This window comes from Neofelis nebulosa, chromosome 8 (genome assembly GCF_028018385.1).
Source record: "Neofelis nebulosa isolate mNeoNeb1 chromosome 8, mNeoNeb1.pri, whole genome shotgun sequence".
NCBI lineage: Eukaryota > Metazoa > Chordata > Mammalia > Carnivora > Felidae > Neofelis > Neofelis nebulosa.
In genome coordinates, this window is record NC_080789.1 from 60,636,828 (window position 1) to 60,662,807 (window position 25,980).

At 35.4% G+C, this 25,980-nt stretch overlaps 1 protein-coding gene and 1 pseudogene across 3 annotated transcripts in view; one reads left to right on the plus strand and one right to left on the minus strand.

Moving 5' to 3' along the window:
* LOC131519428 (olfactory receptor 6C1-like) overlaps positions 1–25,980 on the minus strand; it is a 170,107-nt gene that overhangs the window by 68,513 nt on the left and 75,614 nt on the right. The window lies entirely within an intron of this gene.
* LOC131519445 (olfactory receptor 6C6-like) lies at positions 11,226–12,152 on the plus strand (annotated as a pseudogene).

Genomic DNA, 25,980 nt, shown 5'->3' on the forward strand with positions numbered 1-25,980 from the left:
TTGGGACAGAGAGAGACAGAGCATGAACGGGGAAGGGGCAGAGAGAGAGGGAGACACAGAATCGGAAACAGGCTCCAGGCTCTGAGCCATCAGCCCAGAGCCTGACGCGGGGCTCGAACTCACGGACCGCGAGATCGTGACCTGGCTGAAGTCGGACGCTTAACCGACTGCGCCACCCAGGCGCCCCAGCACACTTAAAAAATTTTAATCCAGTGTAGTTAACATACAATGTTGTTATTTGTTTCAGGTGTACATATACTGATTCAACAATTGTACATATTACTCAGTGCTCACCATGATAAATGTACTCTTGATCCCTTCATCTATTTCATTCATCCCCTCACCCACCTCCCCTCTGGTAACCATCACTTTGTTATCTATAGTTAAGAGTCTGTTTTTGGTTTGTCTTTTTTTTTTTTTCTTTCTTCATTGGTTTTGTTGCTTAAATTCCACATGAGTGAGATCAAATGGTATTTGTCTTTCTCTGACTGACTTATTTTGCTTAGCATTATACTCTCTAGACTCATCCATGTTGATGAAAATGGCAAGACTTTATTCTCTTTTATGGCTAACTAATATTTCATCACATGTATATTTATATATATACACACATACACCTTCTTTATTCATCTCTCCATGGACACTTGGGCTGCTCCTACGTTTTAGCTATTGTAAATAATGCCTCAGAAACACAGGGGTGCATGTATCTTTTCAAATTGGTATTTTCATATTCTTTGGGTCAATGTCCAGTAGTGGAACTAATGGATCTTATGGTAGTTCTATTTTTTTTTTTTTTAGAGATGGAGGGAGGGGCGGGCAGAAGGAAAGAGAGAGAGAGAGAGAGAGAGAGAGAGAGAGAGAGAGAGAGAGAGAGAGAATATCAAGCAGGCTTTGTATCCGTACAGAGTGTGTGGGGCTCAATCATACAACCCTGGGATCATGACCTAAGCCGAAATCAAGAGTCAACTGACTGAGCCACTCAAGCACCCCACAACTTTTAATTTTTTAAGAAACCTCCATATATACTGTCTTCGACAGTGGCTGCACCAGTTTGCATTTCCACCAATAGTGCATGAAGGTCCCTTTTTCTCCACATCAGCAACAGTAATTATTGTTTCTTTAGTTTTTGTTTTTAGCCATCCTAACATGATTTTTCCTTTTGTTTTCTTATGTCATGAGACATATCTAGAAAAATGTTGCTACAACCAATGCCAGAGACATTATTACCTGTTCTCTCTTTTAGGAACTTTATGGTTTTATGTCTTACATTTAGGTCTTTAATCTATTTTGAGTTTACCTTTGTGTTTGGTGTAAGAAAGTGGTTTACATGTAGCTTTCCAGTTTTCCCAGCACCATTGGTGAAGTTTTTCCCATTTTTTCCCAGTGCATATTTTTGCTTCTTTTTGTCAGAGTTATTGAATCATGTGTTTATTTCTGGGCTCTTTATTCTGTTCCATTGATCTAGGTGTCTACTTTTCTTCCAGTACCCTATGGTTTTGATTAGTAGCTAGCTTTTTAATGTAACTTGAAGTCTGGAATTGTAATATCTCTGATTTTGTTCTTTTTCAAGATTCTTTGGCTATTTGGGTTTTTTTTTATTTTTGTGGTTCCTTACAAATTTTAGGATTGCTTGTTTTAGTTTTGTGAAAAATGCTGTTGGTATTTCGATAGGTATTGCATTAAATGTGTAGATTGCTTTGGGTACTATAGACATCTTAACAATATTTGTTCTTTCAGGCAATGAGCATGGTATATCTTTCAATTTGTGTCATCTTTAATTTCTTTCACCATTGTTTTACAGTTTTCAGAGTACAGGTCTTTTACCTCTTTGGTTAAGTTTTTTCCTAGGTTTTTTTTTTTTTTTTGGTGTAATTGTAAATGGGTTTCTTTTCTTTTCTTTTAATGATTTTTTTTACATTTATTTATTTTTGAGTAACAGAGTGAGACAAAGTGTGAGCGGGGGAGGGGCAGAGAGAGAAGGAGACACAGAATCTGAAGCAGGCTCCAGGCTCTGAGCAAGCTGTCAGCACAGAGCCTGATGCAGGGCTCAAACCATGAACTGTGAGATCATGACCGGAGCTGAAGTCCGATGCTCAACTGACTGAGCCACCCAGGTGCCCCTAAATGGGTTTGCTTTCTTAATTTCTCTTTCTACTGCTTCATTATTGGTGTATAGAAATGCAACAGATTTCTGTGCATTGATTTTGTATCCTGTTTTCTTACTGAATTCATTTATCAGTTCTAGTAGTTTTTTGGTGGAGTCTTTAGGGTTTTCTCTATATAGTATGTCATCTGCAAGTAGTGAGTTTTACTTCTTCTTTACCAATTTAGATTCTTTTTATTCCTTTTTCTTGTCTGATTGCTATGGCTAGGACTGCTAGTACTATGTTGACTAAAAGTGGTGAGAATGGACATCCTTGTCTTATTCCTGACCTTAGGGGAAAAGCTCTCAGTTTATCTCCATTGACTATGATGTTAGCTGTGAGTTTTTCATATATGACCTTTATTTTATCGAGGTATGTTCCTTTCACACCTACCTTGTTGAGGGTTTTTATCATGAATGAATATTATACTTTGTCAAATAGATGCTTTTTCTACATTTATTAAAATGATTATATGATTTTTATCCTTTCTTTTGTTAATGTGATATAACATATTGATTGCTTTGCACTACCCTTGTATCTCAGGGGAAAGAATCCCACTTGATCATGGTGAATAATTATTTAGATGTATTTTTGGGTTTGGTTTGCTAATATTTTGTTGAGGATTTTTGCATCTATGTTCATCAGAGATATTGGCCTAGTTTTCTTTTTTTTAATGTCTTTATTTGGTATTGGTATCAGAGTAATGGTGACCTCATAGAACGAATATGGAAGCTTTTTTTCCTCTTCTGTTTCTTGGAAAATTTTGAGAATAGGTATTAACTCTTCTTTAAATGTTTGGTAGAATTCACCTGTGAAGCCATCTGGTCCTTGACTTTTGTTTGTTGGGTTTTTTTGTTTTTGTTTTTGTTTTTTTGATTATCAATTCAATTTCATTGCTGGTAATTTATCAGTTTAAATTTTCCTCTGGTTTCAGTTTTGGTGGCTTATATGTTTCTAAGAATTTATACATTTATTCTAGGTTGTCAAATATTTTGACATAATTTTTCATAATATTCTTTTATAATTCTTTGTATTTCTGTAGTGTCAGTTGCTGTTTCTCCTCTTGCTTTTGTGATTTTGTTTATTTGAGTCCTCTTTTTTTTGAGTCTAACTGAAGGTTTATCCATTTTATTGATCTTTTCAAAGACCCAGTCTCTATTTTTTTAGTTTCTATTTTGTTTATTTCTGCTCTAATCTGTATTATTTTCTTCCTTCCCCTGGGTTTATGTCTTATTTATTCCTATTTTGATGTAATATTAGTTGTTTGAGATTTTTTTCTTGCTTCTTGAGATAAACCTGTATTGCTATAAACTTCCCTTTTGGAACCACTTTTGCTGCATCTCAAAGGTTTGAACCACTGTGTTTTCATTTTCATTTGTCTCCATATATTTTTTGATTTCCTGTGTGGCATCTTGGTTGACTCATTTATAGTTTAGTATCATGCTATTTAACCTTAATGCATTTATGTTCTTTCCAGGTTTTTCTTGTGGTTGATTTCTACTTTCATAGCATTGTGGTAAGAAAAGATGCATGGCGTGACTTCGATCTTTTTGAATTTGTTGAGACTTATTTTGTGGCATGACATATCTATTCTGGAGAATGTTCAGTGTGCACTTGAAAAGAATGTGTATTCTGCTGTTGTAGGACAGAATGTTCTGATATATCTGTAAAATCCATCTCATCCAATGTGTCATCAAAGCCAGTTTCCTTATTGATTTTCTATTTGGATGATCTAGCCATTGAGGTAAACAGGGTGTTAAAGTCCCTTACTATTATTGTATTATTGTATTGTATCAATTAGTTCTTTTATGTTTGTTATTAGCTGCTTTACGCATTTGGGTGCTTTCATGTTTGGTGCTTAAATAATTACATTGTTATATCTTCTTGCTGGATTGTTCTCCTTATGATTACATAGTATCCTTTGTCTCTTGTTACAGTCTTTGTTTTGAAGTCTGTTTTGTCTGATATAAGTATTGCTACTGCAGTTTTTTCACAGCCATTTGCATGATCAATGTTTCTCCATCTGCTTACTTTCAATCTTCAGGTGTCTTTAGGCCTGAAATGAGTCTCTTGTGGGCATCATATAGATGGGCCTTGTTTTTAACCTTTCCATCACCCTGTGTTCTTTGATTATTTAGTCTATTTACATTCAAAGTAATTATTAATAGGTGTGCATTTATTGCCATTTTGTTACCCGTTTGTGGTTTTTTTTTTTTTTGTAGCTCTTTTCTGTTTCTTTATTTTCTTACTCTCTTCTCTCAGTTTTCTGGCTTTCTTTAGTGATGTACTTGTATTCCTTTGTCTTTATTTTTTGTATATCTATTACTGCTTTTGATTTGTATTTACCATTAGGTTTGTATATAACATCTCCTGCATATAGCAGTGTATATTAAGTTGATGGTCGCTTAAGTTTGAGCCCATTCTCTACTCCTCTACCCCCCATGTTTTAGGTATATGGTGTCATACTTTATACCCTTTTACTTGTGAATCTCTTGACTGATTTTTAGGGCTGGTTTTCTTGTCATGAACTCCTTTAACTTTTGTTTGTTACTGGGGGAACTCTATCTCTCCTCTGTTCTGAATGATAGCCTTGATGGATACAGTATTCTTGGCTACAAGGTTTTTTTCCTTTTAGTACTTTGAATATATCATGCCATTCACTTCTGGCCTGCAAATTTTCTGCTGAAACATCAGCTGATAGACTTATAAGTGTTGCCTTCTATGTAACTATCTTCTTTTCTGCTTGTAAAATTCTCTCTTTATCACTACATGTTGCCATTTTAATTAGTATGTGTCTTGGTGTGAACTTCCTTTGGTTGATTTTGTTGGGGAATCTCTGCTTCCTGGAACTGGATTTTTGTTTCTTCCCCCAGATTCAGGAAGTTTTCAACTATTATTTCTTGAAATAAATTTTCTGCCTCCTTTTCTCTCTCTTCTCCTTCTGAGATCCCTATAATGTGAATGTTACTAAACTTGATGTAGTCACTGAATTCCCTAAATCTTTTGTCATGTTGCATAATTTCTTTTCTGTCATCTTCTCAGCTTGATTACTTCCCATTATTCTGTCCTTAAGGTTGCTGATTTGTTGTTCTACTTTCTCTAGTCTGCTATTTGTTCCATTTAGGGTTTTTAAAGTGTCATTTATTGTGTTCTTCATCTCTGATGGTTTCCTTTTTATCTTTTTGTTAAGGGTCTCGCTGAGATCCTCCACCCTTTTCTCAAGACCAGTGAGTATCTTTACAATCATTAACTTCTCTATCAGGCATATTACTTATCTCTATTTCACTTAGGTCTCTTTCTGTGGTTTTGTTCTATTATTACATTTGAGATATATTCCTCTATCTCATTTTTTCTAATTCTCTGTGTCAGGAAAGTCAGCTGCATCTCCTGCTCTTGAAAGTAATGGCTTTTTGAAGAAGAGGTCCTGTAGTGTCCTGCAGTGGCATGCCCTCTGCTCACTAGAACCTGGTGCTTCATGGGTGTCTCCTATGTGTATTATGTTGCATGTGCCCTCCTGTTGAGTCTTGGCCACTTTTTCCTTCATTCCAATCTTCTGCAGTGGCTCTCTTTCCTGTTGTGGGTAGCCTTGTGTCCCTGGGGTGTTAGTGGATCAATCTGTGTCTGCTTTGGGCTGCATTTGGTCAGACCAGGTATTTGCCAGAGATGCAGCGGCACCCAAGTACAGAGCGATTTTCCTGTGTGGTCTCCTGAGAAGCTATCCTTGGTGGGTGGAGCCTGCAATCAGACCAAATGTCCTCCCCCAGCCCACTGGTGGGACCACAGTGGACTGCTGTGTGGTAAACTTCCTCTAGCCCCAGGGCACTTTGAAGTGGTCCTGGCCCTGTTGCGGCTGTTTGCACACTGTCAGGCTTGTGCCTGGTTTGTGCCTCCAAGAGCATCTTGGAGGGAGTGGGGCACACAGTGCCTGCAAAGTTTGTTTGCCAGTGACAAGAGACTTGTCACTGCCACTAGGACCAGGCTGGTGGGGTGGGTTGTGTAGTTTTGATGAGGTGTGTGCAGGTCTTCCATGGGAGGGGCTCAGCAGCACCACTGGGACTGAGGCTCTGCGAAGCGCACAGGACCAGAGATGCAGTGTTGGCAGAGTTTGCACTGGTCTACAACCATCAAAAAATAAATGAAAACAGAAACAATAACAAAAAATAGCAGCCTTGGGGAAGGAGAAGAATCTGAATTCCAGAGTTATCACATTATTGGATTCAAGTATCTAGTGTTCAACAACAACAAATCACGAGTCATAAAAAGAAACAAGAAAATATGGCTCATTCAAAAGAAATCAATAGAATTTTTCCCTGAAAAAGACTTAATGGTGGATCCACTAGACAGAGTTTAGAACAACTGTCTAAAGGTGTTAAAAGAATTAAAGGAAGATGCGAAGTCAAGAAAGCAAAGTATGAACAAGATGGAAATATCAAAAATGAGATAGAAAACCTAAAAGAAAGCAAAAAGAAATGATGGAAATGAAAATTACAATAACTAAACTGCTATAAAATGATTAGTCTTTGCAAAAATACCAAAAATCTTAAGCTCTTTTTTTTTACTCCCTCATAAATATAGAATGCTGACTGCATCCAAGTTCAAAATACTTAATATTCTCAAAAATATTGAAATATTTACAAACTTGACTATGAGTTTAGCATAAAGAAAGTTTCAGAAATTTTCACAGGATAACTTCTTGAAAGTATGCTTTCTAATTATTTTGGAAATGAGCAAGAAATTAATAACAGACAAATAGAAAGTGACCAAATACTTGGAAATTAAGCAATATACTTTTATATAGCCAATTGGTCAAAAAAGGAATCAGAAAGGAATTAGAGAAAATTTTAAACTATATGATAATAAAATGTAGCATATCAAAATTTATAGAAAATTTATATAATAAAATATATGCTTTAGAAAAGACAAAAGCTAAAAATTATTTAAGTCAGTGCTGTCCAAGATGATAGTCACTAATCACCTATAGCTATCAAGCACTTGAAATGTGGCTAGTGTAGCTGAGGAACTGAATATTTAATTTTTAATTTAATATTTATTAATTTAAATTTTAAATGTGTATATCCCCATGTAGCTAGTGGCTATTGTATTGGATAGTACAGACCTAAGTAATCTTATTAGTAATGTAACAACAACAACAACACAAAAGGTAAGCTACATCTAAATATATTTGATAGATTATTGAAATAGAATTTAACTACAAGAAGGGTCACTTTTTGGGGGTGTATATAGTTTGATAAATTTGACAAACACATATAGCAATGCAGCTACCACTACAATTAAGATATAAAATATTTCCAGTATCCTAAACTGTTTTCTCTTGACATTTTGTAGTCAGTCACTTCTCACCATTAGCCCTTAAAACCACTGATCAGATTTCTGTCTCTGTAATTCAGATATTTCCAGAATTATAGAACTAGAATGATAGAATATATAAATATTATATCTGGCTTCTTTCACTGAGCATAATATTTCTAAGATTCAATCGTGTTTTGTTTTGTTTTGTTTTACATACGACTAGTTTATTCCATTGTATGTATATACCACAATTTGTTAAAACATTTACTAGTTGATAGACATTGGAATCTCCAGGTTTGAGCATTAACATACAATATATTTAATAGATAAAATTCAGTTCACTTGAAAGATCAAAATAATTTCACCAAAAATCCCACTGAATTCTCAATTTATTAATCTGAGAATATATGTTGCTTAATTATTATTCATAAACAAATAGACCACTAGGTTCCAGAGTATAAAATAGTTTACAATAAAGTCTAAAATTGCTTCTGTTGCTAATTTGAAACAAGACAATGTCTTGGGCTTGTATAAAACAGCTTGGGATTTTTCAGGGTTGCCCTAGGACAGTGAACTGCTAATGATCCTGTTAAATTTTTCACTTATTTTTCTAAATCACTTATGATACTCCTCTGGGATACTTTCACTTCAGCTTTTATCTGAAGTAGAATACAATGGTGTCTTTTATTGCCAATAATTAGTACTTTTGGAACCTTGATTCCCAAAGAAGAGGTTTCCCCCCAAGTTTGTTTTGTTTCAGTATAACACTTGAGTCTGTAGTAAGTAGAAAATGATAAAACTGCAGCATTTCATAAGTGTAAAGATAGCAATATGGAGTCTTTCTTGGAACAGTTGCTCATCTTTCATTAAATGATGCCATGAGTTGTTTCGGTTGCCATATTTTATTTTATTTTAAAGTATAAGTACCTATTTTGAGGTTTTGAATGACAGCGGTCATAACAACAAAATTTCACAAAATGCAACTTGTCTGGAGTATAAGATGGATGTCCATTAAAACTGTTAATACCTGAGTTCTGACCTTCAAAGTAAGTATGAATTTGAGGGAATGTGGGAATTCTTTACAGAAGTATCATATGTACATGGTCGCTCCCACAAAAATCAATGATAGTAAATAGATAATAGTATTTGTCCAGATTAAATAATAAATTATGATCATAAAAGAGTAAAGTCACAGGGCACCTGGGTGGCTTAGTCAGTTAAGTGTCCAACTTCGGCTCAGGTCATGATCTCATGGTTTGTGGGTTTGAGCCCCAGGTAGGGCTCTGTGCTGACAGCTCACAGCCTAGAGTCTGCTTTAGATTCTGTGTTTCCCTCTCTGCCCCTCCTCTGCTTGTGCTCTCTCTCTCTGAAAAATAAACATTAAAAAATAAAAAATAAAAAAGTAAAATCATAATTAATTATGTTAAAATACATTTCTGCCATGCATACATAAAGGAACAATAGACACAATAAATCCAAGGAGGTAAGACAACTACAATTTTAACTTAACTTCAAAATCAGAAATTAAGTCAAATGCACAAGTCCAATTCAAGAAGTTGAATTTGACTACTACATTTATGAGTACTACAGTTACAAATTTTTTTTAATAGTAGTGTCATTTTATGGTTGTGTATTAACAAATGTTGTAATCTATTTTATTTATATATAGTTGCAACTAACCTTCATTTTCTCTGTTTCTCTTTATTAATTATTGCCCTGGGTAAAGTGATGTGGAAAAAATACTGAGCAATTCTTCTTTAAAATTTGAAATAATATAGTTCTAGAACATTCTGTTAGACCCATACAGTAATAGAAATTGTATGAATAACTCTGTGAGCATACCTTTTCAAGTCAGAAATAGAGCAAAGATGGGAATTATAACAAGGAGATAAATATATTTTTTTACTATAAAAGTTTGTGATCACTTAGCTAAAGACTGCAAGTCTTTAATTGCTGTTAAAAATATTGAAGCTATTCCCTAATATCTGCTTTAGAAAATCACATTAATCATGGAACATCTTAGTTTTATTTTTTCCCCAAACAAGAAAAATTAATTAATAAACAAATAGCAGTATTAATAAGACAAATAAAAAAGAATAAAAATAACATGCTTTAGTAAAAAATGCTTTAGTAAACCATTTCTTTTAAAGGTCTGCAAGTAATACATATAATGAAATATACTGGCATGTTTAATATAAAAGGGGATAGTATAACATGGAAATAAGTAGAATTGCTATACATAGAAAGGACAGGTAGTAATATCATGTTGGAAAGGGGGATTTTACTCTACTAGTCAAGATTCTTTTGGCTTATTTAAGAATGAAATTGACATGTGACAGATTAACAGGAGAAAATCAAATTAATTACATATTTATGGGTGGCTCCATAAGGATATGAGAATTATCAGCAGTCAGGCAATTGAGGCTTACATGCCATTCTGAGCTAAGAAGAAGGGTATACCAGGGGCTGGGACTTTGAAGAGAAGGAAGACAATTCAAAGGAAAATGAAAAAGAGTAAGTATTTGGTAAACAAATGTTTGCTGGGCCATACAGAAACAATGAGACGTACAGAAGAATTTTATCAAACAGACTTTGCTAACTTCCTCCCTCTCTACCACATCTAACTCATATTACACTGTAGTTATCTATGGTGATAATTCCCTTTTTGGAGCAGGTCTTCTGTCTAAATTCTTTTAGGCATTTGAAGAGGAGGTAAAAAGAAAAGCATTGTGAGTCTTCCATTTCTTAAAAATAATCTGCTTAAATTAATCATCAAGCCAAAGAGACAATTTTGAGGTGGCACATTTTACTTCCCTATAATAATTTCTGGATTATTCAACAATTTTACAAAGAATATTGAGAAAGTAAAACAAAGAAACAGCAACCCAGATTATGTAGACACATGTAGGAATACACTTCAAAAAATTTTTAAAAAAGACAATATTTTTTATTAAAATATGTTGTCTGTTTTTGTCATGTGCTGCATTGTTTTCTTTATTATATATACTGAAAAACAACTATACATTTTAATATAGCAGAGCCAGTCAAGAAAATTTATAATAATAATTATATACTTTCAGTGCACAAAAATTTCACTTTAATTAATGTAAATCAGTGCTACTTAGTCATTGGCTACCACAGGAATTGTAATATAATTCTAAATCCTTGTTTGGAAAATCACCATGATACACATTCTAACACACAAAACAGCCTAGTGCGTTTGTACAGGTGGAATAAAAATGATAGAAAAATACATTTTAAATAATTCATATTCTTTTATTTAAATTATGCATGCAGAGTTGAGTCCACTCAGGGGGAAAGGGTAAAAATGTGTATTAACCAAAGAAAATATCCAAGTTCCAGAGAAAAATTGTGAGAAATATAATAAGGAGAACTAATGGATGGGAAAGAATTTAGAATTGACTGTAGCATGTAGTTATGTGGCATCTCCAATTTCAGACTGGAGAAATCGTTTGCAAATTGGTAAAGAATATATACTTTTTTCTGCTTTGGGTAAACATAAATATTTAGTTAATTTATATATATTTAGTTAAACTATAGATTTAGTATATATATTTAGTTTATATATTTATGTTAACTTATATATATTTAAGTTAATTTATATACACTTAGGCTAATTTATATATATTTATGTTTTATGTATATATATGTGTATATATATATATATATACACATATATATATGTGTGTATATATATATATAGGTTGATTTGTCTTCTTATGTACATTTGATAAGTCTCATAAAAGAGAAATGAAAAACCAATTGATGGAAATAGATTTCATTCTCCAAGGATTGACAGATGACCCACAATTGCAAATTGTGGTTTTCATGTTTCTATTTCTTAATTACATATTGAGCTTGTTGGGGAACTTAATCATTATCCTCCTTACCCTGCTAGATCCTCGCCTCAAGCCACCAATGTATTTTTTTCTCCATAATTTCTCATTTTTGGAAATCATATTCACAACAGTATGTATTCCCAGATACTTGATAACCATTGTGGCTAGAGAAAAAAACCATCTCATATAACAATTGTGCAGCTCAATTATTTTTTATTCTTTTACTGGGAGTTATGGAGTTTTACCTTGGCTGCTATGTCCTACGACCGCTATGTTGCCATCTGTAAACCCTTGCATTACCCAATCATTATGAACAGCAAAGTGTGCTATCAACTTGTACTTTCCTCTTGGGTAACTGGATTCCTGTCATCTTTCCACCATTGGTCATGGGACTCAAGCTGGATTTTCGTGCTTCCAAAATAATTGATCACTTTATGTGTGAAACTCCTCCTATCCTGCAGATATCCTGCACAGATACACATGTCCTAGAATTGGTGTCTTTTTTCTTCGCTGTCGTGACACTTATGATCACATTGGTGTTGGTGATTCTGTCTTACACTTGCATTATTAAGACCATTATTAAATTCCCTTCAGCACAGCAAAGGACCAAAGCTTTTTCCACCTATACTTCCCATATGATTGTTGTCTCCATGACTTATGGGAGTTGCGTCTTTATGTATATTAAACCATCTGCCAAAGAAAGAGTGACTTTATCCAAAGGTGTAGCTTTGCTGTATACCTCAGTTGCCCTTTACTAAATCCCTTCATTTATACCCTAAGGAACCAGCAGGTAAAAGAAGTCTTCTGGGATATGTTACAAAAGATGTGCTTTTCATAAAAACAATTGTAATAAATGCTACAAATCATAATCTTATAAAAACAAAAAAAAATGTTTCATTCACTTCTTGTGACATGTTTTTCTACCTCATTACTTATTATATAGGACATTCTCTTTGTTTCGCCTTTAATTTTTTTTTTTTTTTAAGTTTACTTATTTTTTGAGAGAGAGAGAGAGAGCAAGAAGGGGAAGGGCAGAGAGAGAGGGAGAGAGAAAAATCCCAAGAACAGTGCAGAGCCCTCACAGGACTTGAACTCACAAGTCATGAGATTAATGACCTGAGCAGAAATCAAGAATTTGACACATAACCAACTGAGACACCTAGGCACCACTCATATAGGACAGTCTCTTGAAGAATCTTGCAGCTCAGTGCCACCAATACATTTTATTCTTCCTAATGAAAGCACCCTGCTACAATAACTTATTCCCTCAAGTCTGTAATACAAGCTGTAAGTAACATTTATTTATTATATATTAGCCTCTAGAAACCATACTTTAAATAAAGTATGTCTTTTATAAGTATAACTTGTTATATGTCATTTGGTAGTTAAATACATATTGTGTATCTCCCTTATTTCAGGCATTGCAAGGGGCTCAGTCCTTACCTTTAAGAAGCTTGCATTGCTTGGGGCGCCTGGGTGGCGCAGTCGGTTAAGCGTCCGACTTCAGCCAGGTCACGATCTCGCGGTCCGTGAGTTCGAGCCCCGCGTCAGGCTCTGGGCTGATGGCTCGGAGCCTGGAGCCTGTTTCCGATTCTGTGTCTCCCTCTCTCCCTGCCCCTCCCCCGTTCATGTTCTGTCTCTGTCTGTCCCAAAAATAAATAAAAAACATTAAAAAAAAATTAAAAAAAAAAAAAAGAAGCTTGCATTGCTTAACAGAGACAAACACAAAACTCCAATATTGCTATACAGTGTATAATTAGTGTTGTAATAAAGGAATATTAAAATACTTTATGGCATATCGTATGGCTTCTAAGTAATTTTGGAGATCTGGGAGGCCTTTTAGGAGAAAGTAATAATTATGTTGAGACTAAAAATACACATAGAGAAAGATGAACGAGGTACAAATATATGCAGATAACATGGAGGTATTAGATAACTACATGCATTTGGAGAATTAGTATATCTAATATTTCAAGCAGGATTTGTGAGATATTCAGCCTGGGTTCAGTAGATGTTTCCTTACATACACAATGTAGAATACTGCAAAGAATACATAAAAATTTTGTGCCTAATAATTTCCATATATAAAATAGGAGAAATTTAATCCACAGCTCATAGTTCATTAAATATATGCTATTAGAACTATTTAGCACTCAGTAAAAGATATTGCTTATTTTGAACAATTCAAGAATGTGGTCCAACACGTGCTTAATATACTGTTATAAAGGTAGAGGTAACAAGTCTAGAGAAGTTGGAGGGACCTGTGTGCTAAAATTGTATTTTGGACATAAACCTGGTATATCAGTAATTTTGAAAGGTTTTGTGTAAGAATCACTTTGGTAGTCTTATAAATATAATTTAAGGTTATCATTCCTGTCCTTACCATCCCTATGTCTGGAATACAACCAATATATGCTATGTTATCCATCTGTTTTCTAAAATTGTTATGAAATAAATTCAGTGTGTTTGATAATAAGAGTGTTGTTACCTGATATAAGGTTTATTTGCCAAAATATTTCTGTCAATTCCAGTTTCTTTTCTACCTAGCAAAACTATGTGAATTCTGACCTGAGGAAATAATGCACAGATTCTTTCCCTTTGGCAACAATAGTGTATCTCTTAATATTAAAAAATTCAGCAAACTTCCAGCAAGGAAGGATACATTTCCTTTGTGTAGGTGTTCCGTCCCTTACTGTTGATTTAGGGAGGTGATAGAACCATATCTTTGATCTATCTCATTCCTTTTGTTCATGGTAATTAGGTTAATACTTCCATCTGTTTATAAACCCTGTGTAAATGCATCTGACCCTAGTTGTTGGTGGCTGTTTTTAGAATCTGATATACAAGAAAACTTTGGTTTTGTTCCTTTAATAGCAATTCACGGGCAACAGGAAATTCTCATTTGAGTTACACATTTGCAAACTATTTTTTTATTTACTACTAAAAGTATGATTACTATTACTTTCATGTAATTATTCTAAGAATCTCCTAAGACTATTAAAAAAATATTTTTCCAATGATCTACCCTTATCATTCTATTTTCCATTTCTTCTGAAAGCTTTATAATTAGGAATTTCAACCCCTCAGAAAACAAGGTTATTGTTTAGATCATTAAAAGAGTAACCTTATCTGAATCCTTTCATTCACTAATAAGGGTCACATTATTGAAATAGTTTAACTACAGAGATCTTTATGGAAGTCTGCCCAGAGTACATGAAGTACTAGTCCAAAGACAAACATTTGCCTAAGGAAACAGGAGAAAAAGTTGTATTGAACCCAAGCGAGTATAAAATAGCTGTTCTGCACAACTGTTGTAAGGAATGATCATATTGATGCAGGCAGACTCCAGAGGAGGGTCCTACAGGACCAGCCAAGAGGGTCTTTGGCTTCACTCGGGGTAGAAATCAAATGCAAGCCAGGGAAAGTAGCAACAGAGTTTATTGGATAGCGTGAATCACACACAAAGAATAGCAGATGGAATGTCTGGGAGACTTGGAAAGGAAAGGAGAATGAGTCAATTTGTTTTTTTTTTTTTGGGGGGGGGCTAGGGGTTTATATTAGAAGAAGGTCTAGAGTATGCGTTCATTCAGGAATCCAGAGAAAAGCAAATGCCAGGTGAACAACAATGTTATTCCATAAATTACCAAAGTTAGGGGTATTGATGCCAGTGTCAACTGAGGTTTGTTTGAAGCTAATGTCCTGGAACATGTTTGAATTTGGCTCTTGTTAGGTGTTAATAGGTGTTTGGGCCTAGGACAAAACTCAGATAATGATTAACTTTCTTGCTCCCTTCTTGAAATGGGAACATAGCTTCGTTGGCTTATTCAGAAGCAAAATATGAAACATGAGTAAATGGGGCCTAGCAGAAAACCAGGAGAGATGGAGCCTTTCTAACATGGATACCTTCAGCTTCCCTACTTCATTATCAGTTGCTGCCATACTGACAAGAAATTTGGGGATGCAGGTAGTTGTGAATGAGATTTCTAAAAATGAGAAGTTTTGGAGGAAGAAATACATGGGTGTCTTTGGATGAAAGTCCAGTAGGGTGAGGGTGATTATTAGATTCCCTGACACTCAAATGTAGATTTAAAACAGAGAGAAAAGAAACATGACCACCTGTAATTGTGGATCATTGGTCAGTCCAAGAAGAATAAAGGCTGTCACTGCTGTGTGGTTTCTCACAGCTGACTTTTATGAAGAAGAAGGAGGAGGAGAGGAGGAGGGAAAAAGGAGAATTAAAGAGGAAAGACTATAGAGATACCTACTATCTTAATATCCTCATAAACACGTTGCTACTGACATCCAACTTGCTTCAGTATCATAAGTCAGCAGTTAACAGCCTCTAAAATTTCATTCATATAATTTCTACTCAAAATTTCACTAATTCTATGAAAGTCTCTGAATTTTTTTTCTTTTACTCTAGGCTTTCCTAAAGGATAACCCATAGCATTAATAGAGTCACATAAAAATAAACACAAAGAGAAACACACAAAAAAACCTATATTTCTGTTTATTACTCTTTGTAATAGACGTTGCTATTCTAGAAGTCAGATTTCAGTGGACTCTACCTATGGAAATAACACAAACTTGACCTAAACATCTCTAGCCCACACACTGTGCCAAACTACACAATTTTACATTCCCACTAACAATGCAAAAGGGTTCCAATTACTCCACATTAAAAAACAAAAAAAAACAAAAAAAAACAACTATAGACATTCTAGTGGGTTTGAAGTGGTATCTCATGGTTTTTATTTGCATTTCCATAATGACTAATGATGTTGAGCATCATTGTATGTGTTCATTGGCCATTTCAAAGAATTTGTATTCAAATCCTTGCACATTTCTGATTGGGTTAGTTCTTTATGTTGTTGTTTCTGATTTGAAATACTTTTTCATATATTCTGGATTCATATATTTTAGAACCTTATAAGATATACAATTTTCTCCCTTTTTGTAAGTTTTATTTTCACTTTCTTGGTAATATCCTTAGCTGAACAAAAAGTATTTAATTTTGATGAAGCCAAATTTAATCCTTTTGTTGCTTATACCATATCTAAAAATTCATTTCCATATCCAAATCCAAGGTCATGAAGATATATACACTCTTTTTAAAAGAGTTGGATAGTTTTGCTTTTACATCTAGGTAATAGATTACTTTGAGATAATTTTGTAGTATGTGGGTCAGGGGTTTAATTTTATTCTTCTACCTGTGATTATCTAGTTATCCCAGCACTCTTTGTTGAAAAGGGTATTCTTTCTCCATTGAATGATCTTGGTTAGCCTAGTGAAGAATTAGTGATAGGTGCATAGACTTATTTCTGGACTCATTTTATTCCATGTTTCTATATATCTGTCCTCATGTCAATATCACACTTTTTTTGATTACTGTAGCTTTGTGGTATGCTTTGATGTTGGGAAGTGTGAGTGTCCCCACTTTTTTCTTCTTTTTCAGGATGGTTTTAGGTATTCAAGTTTCCTTGTAATTCTGTTTGAATTTGAGAATCAAGTTTTCCATTTTTGAAAAAAAAAATAATGCTACTGAATTTGATAGAGATTGATTTAAATCTGTAAATTGTTTTGGGTGATACCTTAACAGTATTTTGTCTGATGAACTATGAACATGGAATGCCTGATGCTTTCTGTTTTAGAAGATCATTAATTATTAAGTGAGTTTTTAATAGGTATAAGCCTTTTCAGATTATTCTTGTGTGAATTTTGGCAAATCCTTTCTTTCAAGGAATGGTCACTTTCATTTCGGTTATCAAATTTATGATCATAGAATTGTTCATAGTGTTTCCTTATTATCCTTTTAATGTCCATGTCATATTATGGAAACTTAGATAACTGATTATAGATTTTTCTTCTTTCCTCATAGATTCACTTAATGCTATACATTTCCCTCCAAGCACTGCTTTCACCGTATCCCACAAACTTTAACAAGGTGTTATTTCACTTTCATTTAGTTAAAAAATTTTAAATTTCTCTTGAGATTTCTTCTTTGATCCATGTATTATTTAGAAGTGTTATTTAATCTTCACATAATTTAGGATTTCTCAGTCATCCTTTTTATAGATTTCTAATTTAATGCCATTGTGGTTTGAGAGCAGTTATTGTATCATTTGTAGTCTTCAAAATTTTTAAAGTGTAGTTTATGGCCCAGAATGTGATCTGTCTTGGTGAATTTGATAAGAAAAGGTATTTAGCTGTTGTTGGTTAAAATAGTCTATGGATGTCAATTATATACAGCTGATTGATGGTGTTGTTGAGTTTAACTATGTCCTTACTGATTTTATGCTTGGTGGATCTGTCCATTTTGGATAGAGTTGCTGAAGTTTCTAACTATGATAGTGGGTTCATCTATTTCTCTTCACAATTCTATTTTTTCTTTGCACTGTTTGGTGCTTTATTGTTAGGTATATATATGTTAAAGATTATATTGGTATGTTTTTTAATGTTAAATGAACAATGCATTTAAAAAATAACCCCACTTGGTCATGTTATACTATCATTTTTTGTATGTTATTGGATTGAATATTTATATGTTATTTTAAAATTTCTGTATCTCTAATCATAAGCAATATTTTTTGAATTTATTTTTCTTTTAATTCCTTGCCTTTGTTTTTGTGTAATGGTAATGATGGCTTAAGAATGAATTGAGTATTCCCTCCTCTTCAGTTTTTTGAAGACTGTGTGTATAGTTGATATTTTTATAAATTTTTGGTAGAATTCAAAAGTGAAGCCATCTAAACCTAGGTTTTTTTTTTTTTTGCGTTTGGGAACATTTCTAACTACAAATCATTTACTTTAATAGTTATATAGTACTCCATTTATAAATTCCTTCTGGGTGCTTTGGAAGTTTATGTTTTACAAGGATTTTATCCATTTAATATAAATGATCTACTTTTGCCATAAACTTGTTCATTATTCTTTCAAAGTCCATAGGATCAGTACTGAAGTCATCTTATGTTAAAATCAGTAATTTGTACCTTCTATTTTTCTCTGATGAATCTAACTAGAGATATATCAATTATATTTATCTTCTAAAGATTTGACTTTTGTCTTCATTGGTTTTTGCTATTGCTTTCTGTTTTCTGTCTCAGATAATTCTTCTTTAGTAATTCAGTGGATACAGGATAGTATTCAGCAATTACTGCTGAAACAATTGGATATCCAAATACTATCAAATGAACTTCAATCTGTGTCTCAAGTATACTAAGAGATTAATCCCGGTCCCATGAACTAAGTACAAGTTGATACAAGTTGGTAGCACATTTTGCTGGGCATAATCACCAGGTGATGCAGTGGGCTGCAGACTACAGCAAATTAGTGATAGGACATATGAACGTACGATTCTGAAGCTTCCAAAAAGATGAAGAAAAAAATAATCGAGTTGTACCAACACTCTAGGAAAATGTTTCGTCTTCAATCATGGGAATTATCAGGAATTTAGAAATATAAATCAGTGTGAATGAGATTTCCAAAAAGGGAGAAATTTTGGCTGAAGAAATACATTAAAATATTTAAGTAGGGATTATACATTATACATCATGTTCAACATTGTACCTTAGAAATCAAAAGGGAAAAATAACAATTTGCAGTGAAGTTTCATCTGTCAATCCATTCCAAATGAACTGTCTCCATTATTGATTGCTATTTCCCTAATTTTATGTGTCTTATCAAAACTACACAAATAAAAATGGTCAAACTAAGCTTACTAAACTGTAATGTTATTACAAGGTGAGTTTTTAAAAATGCCGACAACAAAGAAAGACAGTTTTTTCAGAATCTGATCTATGAGCAGGTATTTTTTTTTCCTGCATGAAATGATAAAGTCATATAACAGATCAGCTTAGAGATGACCATACCTGAGAGATATTCTATGAACTTGTATAGTTCCTGTTTGCCAAAATGAAATTTATCTGATTATTTCCAAAGTTTGTAGTTGGTGTGTATAACTCTGAATGTGGATGAGGAATGGTTTGATGAGGTAACATTCTGATATAGGGGGTTTGGATACATTCCTACAGTTGTTGCCATTGGAATAATTTGTGTAAATGAAGAATAATATATAATAGACTGCTTCACAATTATGTAAAAGAAATGTCCAGGAAAAAAAATCTTTTCATTTATATATGTCTATCTTATTAACATGATTTTGACAATAAATCTCATTTTTTCTTAGAATTTTCCTATATTTCTACATATAACTGGGAGCAACTTTTATTTGTCCTTATATGTTTTTATTTATGCATATGCCTTTTTAATAATAACATATGTTTTAGGGGCACCTGGATGGTCAATCCGTTAAGCGGCCAACTTCGGCTCAGGTCATGATCTCATGGTTCATCCAACTTCAGAGTTACAGACACCAACTATCTCCTACACACATTGTACAAAAATTAAAAAAGTTTACATTACAAAACCATTAAAAGTCAAGCCTATGAATGTATTGTTTATTCATGTTAGATATTGTGAATATAAGATAACCTTTAAAAGTAAATGAGTTTTAATACTACATTGACTTTATATTCCATTTGTCTTCTTTCACCATTTTCCCTATACCAAAAATTAAAAGGCTAGAAAAAATAAGACATTAACGATAAAAATAGAATAAAAGAGGTCAAAACATAACCAACAGGAAATATAGTCTCTTAAATTTTAGACATACTAATTCTTTACATCTTTTTCATTTCTAATTCATTCTGCCAAAAGCATTTAAAAACTCAAACACCTTTCTTAAGAAGATATATACAGAGATTTGTTCAGAAAAGGTAGTAGAGGAAGAGGAGGGCAAACCCCTTCTATCAAAGAACAATCAAAGGAAATTGCACACATCTCCATTTACAACTTTTGCTCAAAATTTAGTTATATGGTCCCAACAAGTTGCAAGGGAGGCTGACTATAGACATAGATAAGTATTCCATTAATACAGACGAAGTGCAGAATTCTTGGGTGTTATGAAATATGAATTTAAGATCTACTAGATCATATCACAAGACTATTTGGGTAAAGACAGCTATCAGAAAAGAAACTGAAGATGTGTAGGATATTTACCAACTAAAATTATCTTTTTTGGGGGCACCTGGGTGGCTCAGTCGGTGAAGCGTCCGACTTCGGCTCAGGTCATGATCTCACGGTCTGTGAGTTCGAGCCCCACCTCAGGCTCTGTGCTGGCAGCTCAGAGCCTGGAGCCTGCTTCAGATTCTGTGTCTCCCTCTCTCTCTGACCCTCCCCCCATTCATGCTCTGTCTCTCTCTGTGTCAAAAATAAACAAACATTAAAAAAAATTTTTTTTAATAAAATTATCTTTTTTTTCCTGTCTTTAAGTCCTTATCTATATATTTGGTATTTGAGACATGACAGTGTCAGCTATACTCAAAAAAGTTAGTAAATTAAATATGGGAAATTAAAATAAATTATTAAATTTAATTAAATATGTTTAATATTTATGTAAATATGTAAATATGTTTAATATTTAATTTAATTTAATTATTAAATATGGGAAAATAAATTAAAAATGGGAAATTAATTAAAATGACTGTGGAAGGGCAAACACAGATTATGGAAATCTGTATTGAATTCACAGGAGACACAGTTAAAAGTAGGTTTTTTAAAACTATATTTTAAATATAGACTCCTTGGCCTGACTTGGTTCTGTGAATACATGGGTCACATGATGAGGAATCTAGGTCTACAGAAGTGGTCCAGATTAGAAGCAACCAATACCTACAAAGCATCCTATCCACAAAAGGAAGGTGAATGCTAACAGAAACCTCTTGCCACACTCCCAGCCGGCCAGGCGGCCTCTGCCAATCCTATTGCAAAAAGTAGAGCAAGAATCACACTAACAGAGAGAAACAAGGGGTGACAGTGCATCACAGTAAGGAAACAGATATAGAAAATAAGGACAGTCCATTTGTTCCACTGGCCCATCAAGCTTCTGCCTTGCATAGATTAGTCAGCTTCTGGAGTGACTAAAGCAGGGCTGCAGTCTTCCAGAGCCTATGGAGTTGCAGATTGCTTCCTTTGTATGGTCAGCTTGCATGGCGTTGGTGGATTAGGAATGCTCTACCAGTTTCAAGATGCTGGCTGCACTCTGCTATGGTGAATCCAGGGACCCACCATCTTTACTGGAGTAGGGGTGGACTAAATAACAGTGAATGGGTTTCTCCACAGGGGTTTTTTGGAGCTGGACATTCCACTTCTTCACTCATACAGCATCTCCTCGTATAAAGGGGTGAGAATCTGTGGTCAGACTCACAGGTAATCGCTCCCTAACCCAGCAGTGTAAGGTAGTTAGGGTAGAGCCAAGGGCCCATATCTGTTGCCTTAGTGTTAGATTGCCTATCTCATTTAGATCCCTCCATTTATGCCCTTGATAATGGTAGGAGGGCTCCCATAAAAGATTTCATAAGGGGAGAACCCCATCTGCTTTGTGGGGCTACATCTGAATTTCAACAAAGTGATTGGAAACACCTGGTGCCAGTGTAGGTGGGTTTCCTGAAAGTTTACTCAATTGCAGCTTCAGGGTTCAGTTCGTTCGTTCCACCTTCCTGAAGCTCTGGGGTCAGTATGCCTGTGTAACTTCCAGGTGATCTTTAACCCTTTGCCACCAGCTGCACCACCTCAGCCACAATGCTGGCCTGTTATCTGATCCCATAGTGATAGGGATCCCAAATCAAGGAATGATTTCTTTTAGAAGAAGTTGGACCACTTCATGTGCCTTTTCTGTGTGAGCAGGGAAGGCTTGCACCCAGTCTGAGAAAGTGCACACAAGGACCAACAGATATTTATAGCCTTGGACCCAGCGAAGCTCAATGAAGTCCACCATCATATTTTCAAATGGGGCTCCCCCAACACTCTGCACCCCAGGGACGGCCTTCGGTTGCTGAAGTAGGTTACTCTGAACACGTTTCACATTGCTCACAATGATCAATTGTGCTAAATATTGTTGAGATTGAGCAAGATAACAGTAAAAAGAACACTCACGTCTTTGGAAAACTAAGAGTTTGAAAGACACAGGTTACTGAGTTGTTAGGCTTTAAACTAATGAAAGGGGGTTGAGGAGAGAATGTGAAGTAAAAAAGTAGTGATGACAATAATAGCCAAATGTAGGCTAGTGTTGATGCTTTTTAAAATTCAGATTACAGAACAAGCAAGGAGACATTTATTAGGAATAGAATATTTCAAAGGATTTGAACACAATATAAAAACTAATTCAGCGTTTAGTAAATAATATCATGAATAATTTTAAATCCTAATAAATAAGAGGGCATTTGTTACCAAAAATTTCAAAGTATAACCAACTAACTAAAAATAGAGATTTGTTAGACAATCTGAAATTACTATGTCATATTGGATAAAAGAGCACTAAAAATGAGAAATAGAGTCTACAATTAGGAAATTACATTTGAGATAATTTAGACAAGAACAAATTTCTGCAAAGAACTTATTATGGGAGAAATACCTGTACTTTTTAGAGAGTCTAGTCATAGTTTAATGCCAAATTGACTTAACCTTAAATAATGTTTAACCTAACAATATGGATGTTGTATTCATACAATGGCAATGACAAAACCTTTCTAGAAGAGAAAGGATTTTATATTATTTTTTAAATGACCAAGAAACATTGAGACGTTTCTTGAGACAAAGTGTGGGAGTTTCCATAGATTCTTTTGAATAACAAATATGAGTCTTTCAATCATGGGTATTTTATTTAAATTCTGGAAGACTAATTTGATAAACACAAGCAAAACTGTGACCATAATCAAATAGAGAAGTCCATATTTATTATAATTTATTTTGGAAAAATTAATTTGAAACTGCTAAATTTATGGGCAGATCAACTGGCAAATTACAGTAATCTTGTAGGAAAGATGTCATTGAGATACTCAAAAGACTATTAAGGGTGGGTTGCAAAAAGAACTAAGTGATTGACTATAATCTGAAAAGACAAAATGTTCTTAAAGGTGTTATTCAAATTGGATGTTTAAAGGGAATGGTACAACCTTAGTAATTTAGGTAAGGATGATTGCAAGCAAAAGTAATACTGTTAATACCCTTACTTTGTTTTCAGAGTGTTCACAATGTAAAGAAATGTCCTCTACCACAACTCAGGACTGTAGAGAGATTAGGCTAAAGATACATGTTTAGAAGATCTCAAGATCTTCAATTGGACCAATGAAAACTAAGTCTTCCTGAGTTTAAATTTTCACTAATCTTTTTAGCTGTGTATCCCTCAAACTGATTTTAGCCTCACTGACCTATTGCTTCTACTGTGCATAATGTTAATAATAATGTTAATATTCGAGGGAAATCGGGAAGATGGTGGCATAGGAGGACGCTGGGCTCACCACGCGTCCTGCTGATCACTTAGATTCCATCTACACCTGCATAAATAACCCAGAAAACCACCAGAAGACTAGCAGAATGGAGTCTCTGGAGCCAAGCGCAGATGAGAGGCCCACGGAAGAGGGTAGGAAGGGCGGCAAGGCGGTGCGCGCCCCACAGACTGGCGGGAGGGAGCCGGGGCGGAGGGGCGGCCCGCCGGCCAAGCAGAGCCCCCGAGTCTGGCTTGAAAAGCGGAGGGGCCAGACAGAGTGTGTTCCGACAGCAAGGGGACTTAGCATCTGGGAGGTCATAAGTTAACAGCTCTGCTCAGAAAGCGGGAAGGCTGGAGGACAAAGGGAGGGAGAGTTGCTGAGCCCCGGGACGACAGAGCTCAGTTTGGCGGGGAACAAAGGCGCTCGCCATCGCCATCTCCCTCGCCCATCCCCCAGCCAAAATCCCAAAGGGAACCGGTTCCTGCCAGGGAACTTGCTTGCTCTGTGCAAACACGCAACGCTGTGCTTCTGCGGAGCCAACCCTCCCGCAGCAGGTCTGACTCCCTCCCGCTGCCACAGGGCCCCTCCTGAAGTGGATCACCTAAGGAGAAGTGAGCTAAGCCTGCCCCTCCTGCCCCCCGTGCACCTTGCCTACCCACCCCAGCTAATATGCCAAATCCCCACCACCACAAGCCTGACAGTGTGCAAGTAGCCCAGACGGGCCACACCACCCCACAGTGAATCCCGCCCCTAGGAGAGGGGAAGAGAAGGCACACACCAGTCTGACTGTGGCCCCAGCGGTGGGCTGGGGGCAGACATCAGGTCTGACTGCGGCCCCGCCCACCAACTCCAGTTATACACCACAGCACAGGGGAAGTGCCCTGCAGGTCCTCACCACTCCAGGGACTATCCAAAATGACCAAAAGGAAGAATTCCCCTCAAAAAATTCCCCTCCAGGAAATAACAACAGCTAATGAACTGATCAAAAAGGATTTAAATAATATAACAGAAAGTGAATTTAGAATAATCATAAAATTAATCGCTGGGCTTGAAAACAGTATAGAGGACAGCAGAGAATCTCTTGCTACAGAGATCAAGGGACTAAGGAACAGTCAGGAGGAGCTGAAAAATGCTTTAAACGACATGCAAAATAAAATGGAAATGACCACGGCTCGGATTGAAGAGGCAGAGGAGAGAATAGGTGAACTAGAAGATAAAGTTATGGAAAAAGAGGAAGCTGAGAAAAAGAGATAAAAAAATCCAGGAGTATGAGGGGAAAATTAGAGAACTAAGTGATACACTAAAAAGAAATAATATACGCATAATTGGTATCCCAGAGGAGGAAGAGAGAGGGAAAGGTGCTGAAGGGGTACTTGAGAAATAATAGCTGAGAACTTTCCTGAGCTGGGGAAGGAAAAAGGCATTGAAATCCAAGAGGCACAGAGAACTCCCTTCAAACGTAACTTGAATCGATCTTCTGCATGACATATCATAGTGAAACTGGCAAAATACAAGGATAAAGAGAAAATTCTGAAAGCAGCAAGGGATAAACATGCCCTAACATATAAAGGGAGACCTAGGGGCGCCTGGGTGGCGCAGTCGGTTAAGCGGCCGACTTCAGCCAGGTCACGATCTCGCGTCTGTGAGTTCGAGCCCCGCATCGGGCTCTGTGCTGACAGCTCGGAGCCTGGAGCCTGTTTCCAATTCTGTGTCTCCCTCTCTCTCTGCCCCTCCCCCGTTCATGCTCTGTGTCTCTCTGTCCCAAAAATAAATAAAAAACATTGAAAAAAAAAATTTAAAAAAAAAAATAAAGGGAGACCTATAAGACTTGTGACTGATCTCTCTTTTGAAACTTGGCAGGACAGAAAGGCATGGCAGGAGATCTTCAATGTGATGAACAGAAAAAAATATGCAGCCGAGAATCCTTTATCCAGCAAGTCTGTCATTTAGAATAGAAGGAGAGATAAAGGTCTTCCCAAACAAACAAAAACTGAAGGAATTCATCACCACTAAACCAGCCCTACAAGAGATCCTAAGGGGGACCCTGTGAGACAAAGTACCAGAGACATCACTATAAGCATAAAACATACAGACATCACAATGACTCTAAACCCGTATCTTTCTATAATAACACTGAATGTAAATGGACTAAATGCCCCAACCAAAAGACATAGGGTATCAGAATGGATAAAAAAAACAAGATCCATCTATTTACTGTCTACAAGAGACTCATTTTAGAGCTGAGGACACCTTTAGATTGAGAGTGAGGGGATGGAGAACTATTTATCATGCTACTGGAAGCCAAAAGAAAGCTGGTGTAGCCATACTTAGACAAACTAG